This window comes from Bos grunniens, chromosome 3 (assembly GCF_055505025.1).
Source record: "Bos grunniens cultivar Pamir isolate PY7600 chromosome 3, Bosgru_T2T1.0, whole genome shotgun sequence".
Classification (NCBI taxonomy): Eukaryota; Metazoa; Chordata; class Mammalia; order Artiodactyla; family Bovidae; genus Bos; species Bos grunniens.
Genome location: NC_141167.1, coordinates 39,021,564 through 39,033,571, shown reverse-complemented (window position 1 = coordinate 39,033,571; position 12,008 = coordinate 39,021,564).

Below are 12,008 nucleotides of genomic sequence, written 5' to 3'. Positions count from 1 at the left end.
ACAAATATAGACAAACAATGACTTTTTCTTTTGCTACAAAATGATGCAAGTTGACTACATTTCTGAGCTTTTTAGTAACTACTGTCCCTGCGGATTTCCCTCAGCCTGAACATTTTGACATAGTGCTAGTAGAATAGGCCCACTATGTTGCCATCAGTCTGGAATTTGGAAAATTACAAGCAGAATTAAAGAACAGTATTGGAATTATTTATTCTTTCTATGCCCCTTTATTGCATTCATTTTAGGAGAAATTATCTATTCTTGTTTAACAAGAAGATTACATTACATATTCATGTAGAAAGAATTTTACCAATTTGTGGAAACTTCTCAGATCTTGCCACATGTTAGATGTCAGGCAATGTCTCATTTGGAGAGAGGAAAAAACAACTAGAGTTACTGTGATTTACTGCAAGGCAAATTATTCTGAATTTCCTTGGTAAAAAGAAAATGAAAGCCACATTTGTTAAATATCATAGAGGTTCATCTTCTAAACAGCCTTTTATCTGGAAAATATATGTAGTCATTTTCCTGACTTAATAAGGAGATAAAGCAAGTTTCACTTATCTTAATTTTGCTTGTAATGAATATACTAGATGAGATTTTGCTATGATATGTGACTGCTCTTTCATTAACAGATTGGATAATTGCCCTCTTGGAATGGACCAACTTTATTATTTAGCACCTGACTCAATCCTGAAATAATCCAGAACTTTTTTTGAAAGTCAGTGTGCAGAGCTATGGTTAGAGGAAGTTCACTTCAATCGCTCAGTTGTGTTCAACTCTGCAATTGATGGACTGCAGCAGGCCAGGCTTCCCTGTCCTTCACCAACTCCCAGAGCTTGCTCAACTCATGTTCACTGAATTGGTGATGCCATCCAACCATCTCATCCTCTGTCATCTCTTTATCCTCCTGCCTTAAATCTTTCCCAGCATCAGGGTCTTTTCCAGTGAGTCTCTTCTTCCCATCAGGTGGCCAGAGTATTGGAGTTTCAGCTTCAGCATCAGTCCTTCCAATGAATATTCAGGAATGATTTGCTTTAGGATGGACTGGTTGGATCTCCTTGCAGTCCAAGGGACTCTCAAGAGTCTTCTCCAATACCACAGTTCAAAAGCATCAGTTCTTTGGTGCTCAGTTTTCTTTATGGTCCAACTCTCACATCCATACAGGACTACTGGAAAAACCATAGCTTTGACTATACGAATCTTTGTTGGCAAAGTAATGTCTCTGCTTTTTAATATGCTGCCTGTTTGTCATAGCTTTCCTTCCAAGGAGTAAGCGTCTTTTAATTTCATGGCTGCAGTCACCATCTGTGATTTTGGAGCCCTCTAAAATAAAGTCTGTCCCTGTTTCCATTTTTTCCCCATCTATTTGCTGTGAAATGATGGGACTGGAAGCCGTGATCTTAGATTTTTGAATGTTGAGTTTTAAGCCAACTTTTTCACTCTCCTCTTTCACCTTCATCAAGAGGCTTCTTAGTTCCTCTTCACTTTCTGCCATAAGGGTCGTGTCATCTGTATATCTGAGGTTATTGATATTTTTCCCAGCAGTCTTGATTCCAGCTTGTGCTTCATGGAGCCCAGATTTTACATGATGTACTATGCACAGAAGTTAAATAAGCAGGGTGGCAACATGCAGGGTGTTAAATAAGTTAAATAAGCAGGGTGATAGCCCTGATGTACTCCTTTCCCAATTTGGAACCAGTCCATTTTTCCATGTCTGGTTCTAATTGTTGCTTCTTGACCTGCATACAGATTTCTCAGGAGGCAGGTCAGGTGGTCTGGTTTTCCCATCTCTTTCAGAATTTTCCAGTTTGTTGTGATCCACACAGTCAAAGGCTTTGGCATAGCCAATAAAGCAGAAGTAGATGTTTTTCTGGAATTCTCTAGCTTTTTCAATGATCCAACGGATGTTGACAAATTTGATCTCTGGTTCCTCTGCCTTTTCTAAAACCAGCTTGAACATCTGAAAGTTCTCAGTTCATGTACTGTTAAAGCCTAGCTTGGAGAATTTTGAGGATTACTTTTCTAATGTGTGAGATGAGTGCAATTGCGCGGTAGTTTGAGCATTCTTTGGCATTGCCTTTCTTTGGGTTTGGAATGCAACTGACCTTTTCCAGTCCTGTGGCCACTACTGAGTTTTTCAAATTTGCTGGGATGTTGAGTGCAGCACTTTCACAGCATCATTTTTAGAGTTGAAATAGCTCAGCTGGAATTCCATCACCTCCACTAGCTTTGTTCGTAGTGGTGCTTCCTAAGGCCCACTTGACTTTGCATTCCAGGATGCCTGGCTCTGGTGCTTGATCACACCATCATGATTATCTGGATCATTAAGATCTTTTTTGTATAGTTCTGTGCATTCTTGCCATCTCTTCTTAATATCTTCTGCTTCTGTTAGGTCCATACCATTTCTGTCCTTTATTGTGCCCATCTTTTATGAAATGTTCCCTTGGTATCTCTAATTTTCTTGAAGAGATATATAGTCTTTCCCATTCTATTGTTTTCCTCTATTTTTTTGCATTGATCACTGAGGAAGGCTTTCTAAACTCTCTCTTGCTATTCTTTGGAACTCTGCATTCAAATGGGTATATCTTTCCTTGTCTACTTTACCTTTCACTTCTCTTGTTTTCTCAGCTATTTGTAAGGCCTACTCAGACAACCATTTTGCTTTTTTGTACTTCTTTTTCTTGGGAATGGTTTTGATCATGGCCTGCTGTACAATATCATGAACCTCCATCCATAGTTCTTCAGTCACTCTGACTATCATATCTAATCCCTTGAATCTATTTGTCACTTCTACTGTATAATCATAAGGAATTGATTTAGGTCATACCTGAATGGTCTAGTGATTTTCCCTAGTTTCTTCAATTTAAGTCTGAAAGGCATTGTGTATACTAGGCCTGAGAAGTCATGGGTTTCCATGTGTTTGGGGAGATAAGCCACTGCCTGCATGACACAACTTCACAGGAAGTTGAAAGATTTGATCTCATTTAAGTGTTGATTAAGGTGTGAAGGGCTTCCTAGGTGGCTCAGTGGGTAAAGAATCCACCTGAAGTGGACTGAGCACCCACACACAAGGTCTGAAATTGTACCATCTGAATTCCATTCATTCCAGTTGTTTGAAGGGAGGACCTATGACAGTGGAGAGCTTGGAAGGCAGCCTACTGCAGAAAATGGGTTGGCAAGCTATCTATGATTGTATAGCCCAGAAGATAAGAACAACTTTACACTTTAAACTGGTTGGGAAAAAAATCCAAAGAAGAATGATATTTCATGACATGTGAACATTACATAACATTCAAATTTCAGCGTCCATCCATAAAGTTTTATTGGAACAGTCACATCCATCAGTTTCCGTATTGTCCATGGTTGTTTCTGTGCTTCAGTTGGAGACTTGAACTGTCACAGTACAGACTGGGTGACCCTGAAATCTTGAAAATTTATTATTTGACTCTGTACAGAAGAAGTTTGCTGACCACTGGTGTAGAGGTGGCGCTAGTAGTAAAGAACCCACCTGTCAATGCGGGTGATGTAAGAGATACAGGTTTGATCCTGGGTCAGGAAGATTTCCCGGAGAAGGGCATGGCAACCCACTCCAATACTCTTGCCTGGAGAAGCCCATGGACAGAGGAGCCTGGTGGGCTACTGTCCTTAGGGTCACAGAGTCGGACATGACTAAAGCGACTTAGCACTATATAGAGGGAAAGAGCATTAAAACCCATGGAGTCACTCTTAAGTTGAATCCTATCTCTTCTGGTTACTAGACCTGGAACCTCAGTCAAAGTGACCATTCATTCAAGAAACATTTATTAAACTCTTACTGTTTCTCAGAGACGTTGCTTGGCATTTGAAATGCAATGGTTTTCACACCTGAAGGGTTACCAATACGTAGTTTGCTGGTTTCACTGAGAAGGTTAAATGAAAGTAAGTATTCAAAGTACATGGCATCTAGAAGTTGTTCAATAAATGCTTCCCCCCGCCACTCGCTCTATCATTTATTAGGAGTCAAAGGTGGGGAAGCCACTTAATTTCTTAGAGTATTTACTCTTTCAGCTATTAAGCAGCTCAACAAATGATTTTTGAAAGTCCACAGATAACCATTCCACCCTAGTACTTTGGGATGGCTTTAGAAGTGGGGTAATGCTGGGCTTCCCTGGAGGTTCAGAGATGAAAAATCTGCCTGCAGTGCAGGAGACCTGGGTTCAATCCCTGGGTCAGAAAGATCCCCTGGAGGAAAAAATGGCAATCTACTCCAGTATTCTTGCCTGGAAAATTCCATGGACAGAGGAGCCTGGCAGGCTACAGTTCATGGGGTTGGAAAGAATCGGACACAGCTGAGTGACTAACGCTTTACTAATACTGGGAAAGATTGAGGACAGGAAGAGAAGGGAGCAACAGAGGATGAGATGATTCGATAGCATCTCCGACTCAATGGACACGAGCTTGAGCAAACTTTGGGATATAGTGAAGGACAGGGAAGCCTGGCATGCTGCAGTCCATGGGGTCATAAAGAGTCAGACACAACTTAGTGACTGAACATCAACAAAGGAGGCAAAATGGTGAGTTGATGGCTGACTGGGACTTAGCCTGGTATCTCAAGTGGTGATGTGCTGTGGACCTAGAGGGGAAGAGAGGCATTGAAAAGGCAAGGCCAGGGAACCACAAACAAATGACTTTATAGTTTTGGTCTGGGCCTGCTTTGTTCAGAAGTAAACTTCTGTGGGACCCAGTCTTGGGTGGCAGATGGTATTTTGACATCAAAATACTTTCAATGGTCAGAATACTTCTAGTATGTGATGGGTCCAGAATTTCAAATCCTAGGCATTCTGATTCTGCTGCCGTTAGTCATTACACCAGTACCTCTCAAACTGGGGTCTAGAGTTACATGGATATATCATCAGGGTTCCTAGAGTTCTCCACAAAAGCCTCTAAATTCAGAGTTTCATGAGAATCTTAGAAAAAAGATCATATAAGCACATTCTGGACACTCAAATGACCCTTTATAACCTGGGATTGCCCTGTGGTGCCTTCCTCTAAGTCTGCACTTGTGTTTACATCGGGTAATTTTAGTGGGCTAATAAGGAAAGAACAGAGGTAGCAGATCTAATAAGAAAATAATGTGTTGACACCATAGGAAGGTCAAATGATATTACTGCTTACTCTAAGGACAGAGGTTTCATAGTAATTCTAAGCGAGAAAAGAGTTGGGAGAACCAAATCATTATACAGCACACAGGGGTGTTGGTTGCTGTGTGAAACTGGCACATGATTAGAATGGCAAGCTAGTTTTTGCAAAACCACAGTCACTGTGTAACTTGGATTTTATTAGTTTTGTGATTTTGCTGTGGTTTAATACATTGTACAAAAAGCTACATGCACACAACATTTTAAAATCTAATTTAAAACCAAGTTTTAACTCATTTAAATGACATTTGATAAAAATGGTTCCAGTGATGTTCCAAATAACTCTTTATTATTATGTGATTTTGTCTTATTTTATAATTTGAAGCTTCACTGAATGAGGGCACTCTCTAAATTCTTTCTAAAGTGTTCAAAAGGATAGCCTAGAGCTGGAGAAAAAGCAGGAGAAATTTTACACACATTTTTCTGTGGTTGTCCTGTGCTTGTGTTGATGAGGTTATTTTTCCTTGCACAGGAATATATCCAAAGGAGATAAATGCTGAACCTTCAATATGGTTATTTAAATGATAATCCTATTTCTTTCCTATTTCTTTAGTCCTGATCATTCAATTTCTATTTCTGTGATTTTTTGCTTATCGATGAAATATCTTTTCATCAGAGTCTGATGCTTATGCTACCATCTTCAGAATAGTTCTTGGTTCTTATTTATCCAGAGAAAGAGAAAGGAACTATCAGCCAACCCTCACCTCTCAGTACTTATGTTATAAATATATTTATTTGTTTATTGTCTGTCTTCCCATTAGAAAGTAAGCTATGTGAAAGTAAGGTTTTTCTCTTGTTTATTTCATTCAGGGATTCAAAACCAGAGGCAGTTTTTCATCCAGGGAATATTTAGCAATGTCTGTCAACTAGGATGGGGGCTACTACTGTCATTGGTAGGGATAGAGGCCAAGGAAGCTGCTAAATACCCTATAGTACACAGGACAAGCCCTCCCCCCATCCCCCGCCCCCCACCCACAATAAAGAAGGCAGTCAAAATGTCAATAGTCCTGAAGGGGAGGAACCCACAGTTGAAAAGTAGTGTCCAGCAAGTAGCAAGACTTACAAGTATTTGTGGAGTAAATGAAAAGATAACTGGCAAATAATATGTGTTAGGGACTACATTAGAGGCTTCATAGATGTAGCAAGATCATCCACTGAGATATTAATTTATTTTGGTTCTCACTGGATTTTTCCTGGCTCCCTTTCCAAAAAGGTCACAATTGGGCATTTCCTGTCTTTGGAGTCTGTGACAGGGCTGAGAAGTGGCAGAAGAAAGGTCCTCTGCTTGTCTTTGTGAAAGGTGAGTCACTGACATATATTCTGGAGGGTCTTTCTGTGGCCCTGTGGAGAGAGGAGTGTAGAGTCCTCATAGTGTCAAAGATTTGTCTCCTTTTTGACCTACTAGGCTAGAGTTCTGAAGTTGGATTTAGTTTGATAAAATAATATGCCATTTTTTGGTATATATAAATCTGTAGAGTAAAATTTATACATTTTGTATATTATTTGATTTGAAAATTCTTAGTCAACCGTTCAACACAGTAGGCATTACTATTGCCATTTTATAGATGAGAAAACTGAGATTCAGAGAGATGAATTAACTCACTTCAGATCACACAGATTACAAATGAAAAAGACAGGATTTGATCCTAGCTTAGTCTGACTTCAAAACCCCAAACCAGGCTTTGAAAGAGCTTGTGGGTGACAAGATAAAGCTACATTTCACACAGTATAAAACTTCCTTCCTGGACCGTTTCTTTTCTCACTAGGGTGGTTTTTGCTCCTAAAAATGGTCTTCTCTTTCTCTCCAGGTGGACTATTGATTAATTAACTAATACTAGCACCTTCTGTGTCCAAAATGTGAAGCTACCAGAGGTGGCTTATAGGTTTTATTTTATGTGTCATCTCTGACCATTGATCATTGCCTATAAGTGTGTTGAGAAGGCTGAATGTAGAACAGAGCCATCATCAGTTAGCCATTTGCTGCTGTGTCAGGTGGTTTGCACATGTTCCACACATTTACACTCTCTAAGGCAGTAAGGGCCGAAGGTGAATAAGATCTTCTATGGAAATAGCCAACCTTCAATATTCAGCTCCATCCCCATTATTACCTCCAGAAGCTTTCCTGACCACTCCAGCTTCTCTCTCTTCTAATCCTATAGTCAAGGTCTCATAGGTGAGACAGGGAAATAGAACAATACTCATGAAATTAGCACTGCTGCAGCTGAGTACTCCCCCTGTATGTATCTCACTTCCTCAGCTGGAAGCAAGGACCTGGAGCTCAGTGGGCAGTGCTCCTGGAGCTCCTTGTCTCTCACACGGCTGAATGTAATAGTCACTCAGTGAATGTTTGCTGAGAAGAGAGTTAAATAAATGAGTGAATGAGGTGGGATACTGCATACCTATTCCTATTGCTTGCTCCTTGGAAGAAAAGTTATGACCAACCTAGACAGCATATTAAAAAGCAGAGATATTACTTTGGCAACAAAGATCTGTCTAGTCAAGGCTATGGTTTTTCCAGTAGTCATGTATGGATATGAGAGTTGGACTATAAAGAAAGCTGAGCGCTGAAGAATTGATGCTTTTGAGCTGTGGTGTTGGAGAAGACTCTTGAGAGTCCCTTGGGCTGCAAGGAGATCCAACCAGTAAATCCTAAAAGAAATCAGTCCTGAATATTCATTGGAAGGACTGATGCTGAAGCTGAAACTCCAATACTTTGGCCACCTGATGTGAAGAACTGACTCATTTGAAAAGACCCTGATGCTGGGAAGATTGAAGGTGGGAGGAGAAGGAGACAACAGAGGATGAGATGGTTGGATGGCATCACTGACTCTATGGACATGAGTCTGAGCAAGCTCCAGGAGTTGGTGATGGATAGGGAAGCCTGGCATGTTGCAGTCCATGGGGTCACAAAGAGTTGGACATGACTGAGCGACTGAACTGAACTGAACTGATTCCTATTGGATTGAAGAACCTACAAATATATACAAGATCTCAAAATTAAACAGTTCATGCCTAACATAGTAAACGTCCTCCAGGATCCTGTTCTAGCATTGTGGTTAGTATATGTTCTGCCTGGTCAGTGTTCCTCAAACATCTGTAGTTGGTAAATATTTTGAGCATGTAGATTGAACATTTCTGTCTAAAACTCTGTCTAAATCATCTCTAGAAGTCATTATCCCATTTCTTGTTTTATTCATCTCCTAGCACTTGGCCTATCCAAATCCTCCATATTTTATTTTATTTATTTATTTTATTGTCTATCTTCCCCCTCAGCAAGCGGGAAGAATGCAGTGAAGTCAGGATTTTTGTCTTGTTGAGTGACTGCTTGTTTCGATTACTAAGCAGTAGCTGCACAAACAAACAAACAACCCCAAACTTAGTGGCATAAAATAACAGTCATTCATTATGGGCAAAGATTTCGTGGGTTAGGAATTCAAACAGGATACACAGTAGGTGCATTGGTTTTCTAGTGCTGTGTGACAAATTGCCAGAACTTAGTTGGACCCTCTGCTCAGAGACTCGCAAAATTGCATCTAGAACTCAAGCTGTCGGCTGGCTTGTGTTTCTTTCTGGAATTAGGGCCTTTCTCAAGTTCACATGGTTGTTGGCAGAATCCAATCCCTTATGGTTGTAGGACTGTTGTTCACATTTTCTTGTTGGCTGTTAGTCAGGGACTGCTGTCAGCTTCCAAAGGCAGTTACTTTGCACATGGCCCTCTCACCACATGGCAGCTTTCTTCTTCAAGGCTGGCAAAAAGGGCACAATCCCTCTTTCAGTAGCTTTTACTTTATTATATCTGGCTCACCCTGGATAATCTCACTTTTTATTAACTCAAAATCATTTCATTTGGGACCTTAATTACATTTGCAAAATCTCTTCACTTAGCCCATGTGACTGGAGAAGGCAATAGCACCCACTCCAGTACTCTTGCCTGGAAAATCCCATGGACGGAGGAGCCTGGTAGGCTGCAGTCCATGGGGTGCGAAGAGTCGGACACGACTGAGCGACTTCACTTTCACGCATTGGAGAAGGAAATGGCAACCCACTCCAGTGTTCTTGCCTTGGAGAATCCCAGGGACAGAGGAGCCTGGTGGGCTGCCGTCTATGGGGTCGCACAGAGTCAGATATGACTGAAGCGACTTAGCAGCAGCAGCAGCAGCCATGTGACACAATTAAGAGAGGGATATTCTATCATATTCACAGTCCTTCCCCTTTCCCCTCAACACACACTGAAGGAAGGGGCTTATACAGGATGTATACATAAGAGTGGGTGCAGGGGGAATCTTGGGGGGCATCTGAGAATTCTGCCTACTGTAGCAGAAGTGTCTTGTAACAGAATCATCATGATGTTGAGGGTTGAGGGAGATCTCTGCTGGGAAGACTTGAACAGCTGTGGGGAGTGGTCTCTGCTGGGAATGGCTGAAGGCTGGAACCATTTGTGGGCACCTGTACCCAACTCTCTGGCCTCTAGTCAGAAAGAACTCAAAAAAAAGAAAAGAAAAGAAAAAATCTCAGCTGGGATTAAAGACCAGAGACATATGTGGCCTTTCCTTGTGGACTGTACTCTCAGCTTGGGGGCTGGTTCTGAGAGGAAGCATCCCAAAAGAGATTGTCCGAAAGTATTTCAAGAAATCAGGTGGAAGCTGTTTTTTTTTTTTAAATGACCTAGACATAGAAGTCACATAGCATCACTTCTGTGCTGTAAAACTTTATAGATTCCAAAAACATAGACCCTCCCACTTGATGAGAGGAATGGCAAAAAATCTGTAGCAATTTTTTTTAAAACTACTACATTGTTTTATCTCTAGTAGGCCTGCAATAAATATTTGTTGAACTAAAGAAATATCTGTATATTAAAACTAATTCAGCCTAGGATGGAATGAAATCAAGAAAAACTATTTGGCAGAGACATATCTTAAATGATGAGCAAATTGAACAGCGAAAGTATAGGAAAAAGTGTTGGGCAAAGGAAACAGCATATGCAGAGGCGTAGAAACGTGGGAAAAACTGGGTACTTTAGGGAAACTCTAGGTAGTTCAGCGTAGCTAGAGCATAGTGTAGGGAAAAATGGAAGGTGATGAGTGTGGAGACGTAGAGGGTGGCCAGGTCACAGAGGGACTTGTGGGTTATGCTCTGCAGTTTTCCTGGAAGATTTGAGGACACACTGAGAAGCACCACAAGTTCAGGGAGGCATTTTTAGAAAGATTCTTATTGTGTGTGTAGCATAGGCATAGATTGGTGGTCTGGAGAGCAATAAAGGGCTGCTATAATAATTCAGATGAGAGATGATGAGAATGAATTGTGGCCTCTGCATTGAGAATGGAGAAGAGAGGACAGTTTGCCACATCAAAGTCTCATTCAATAATGGTAGCTTTGCTTTACTTGTTTACTTATTTTTGCATTCATTGCAATCTGAATTCCTGTTCTTACTATTCATCACAGAGATTGATGTTCATCTGGAATGCATGAGTGTTGAAACTCATCGGCATAAGTCAGTCATGGTGTACAGTGCATCTGAGCACTACTCCCTATACAATCTTTACAGCTCAGCTCTGAACCGGCTCCCTTGGTGATGAGTGTTGGTGATGAGATATAAATACATTGAGATGAAACCACGACAGTCACCTTGGCTTGGAATACAGCAAGGAGACAGAATCTGATTCCTGCTTTGCTTGTGTTCAAAGCAGCATGACATATTTGTACAGGAGTGTTCTCTCTGGAGTGTCAAGTACTTAATAAATATCACCTCTGCACCTTTTTTGCAAGTAGAGCCAGTTGAATTCCCAGGTTTCTAGGCCTTTTGCAGAGTTTGAGGTGAATGAAATTCTTCTATTTTTTTTTTCTTTTCACCAGAAAATTATCAAAGGGCTGATCACTTTTAGGATGAGGACAGATTCCTGACTCCTTCCTGCATGCTTGTGTGCTAAGTCACTTCAGTCGTGCCTGACTTTGCAACCCTGTGGACTGTAGCCCACCAGGTTCCTCTGTCCATGGGATTTCCCAGGCAAGAAATCCAGGAGTGGGTTGCCATGCCCTCCCCCAGGGGATCTGCTCAATCTGGGGATCGAACCTACGTCTCTTAGTCTCCTGCACTGGCAGGTCAGTTCTTTACCACTAATGCCACGTGTGGAGCCCTGACTCCTTCCTGCTGACCCTTATATTGCAGATTGGGAAACAGCTGAGGGAGGGATGAGGGCTTAACAGCTGGTCAGTGGGGACACCAGGGGGAAATTCAGATTACGCATCCATCTCATGTAACTAACGGACTTGTCATCTTCAGTACCTGAAACAAATATATTTTGTTTGATGCAGGTTTAGGAAAATCTCAACATGAAGAATCCCTTCAATTCCGTTCAACAATGATTTATTTAACATGTAGCAAGCACTATTCACAATGAGAGATTAATAACAACAAGAATACCTGTCCTCACGAAGCTCACATTCTAGTAAGGGGAAATAATAAACAATAATGATAATAAAGAAATTATAACTAAAATTACATGTGTGCTAAAAGTAGCATTTAAAATCAATACTGCATTAGAAGGTGAGATGTTTTATAGGAAAAGGAAAGCTGAATGAATCAGGCTGGCGGATGTGAAGGAATGGTTTGTAATCTTAAATAGGGAGATTATGGTATGCTTATTAAAAGATGTTTTTCTCCTCAGGTCCACCCTGTTATATTTGAACGCAGAAGCCACTTAAGTTGCTCAATCTTTCTGAGCCCCAGGTTCCCATTCATGCACTCAATCAGACAACACATTATTGTATTAGTGATGTTGGTTCCCATTCACATTTTGGAAAATATCAATAAAAAACTGACACAATCAT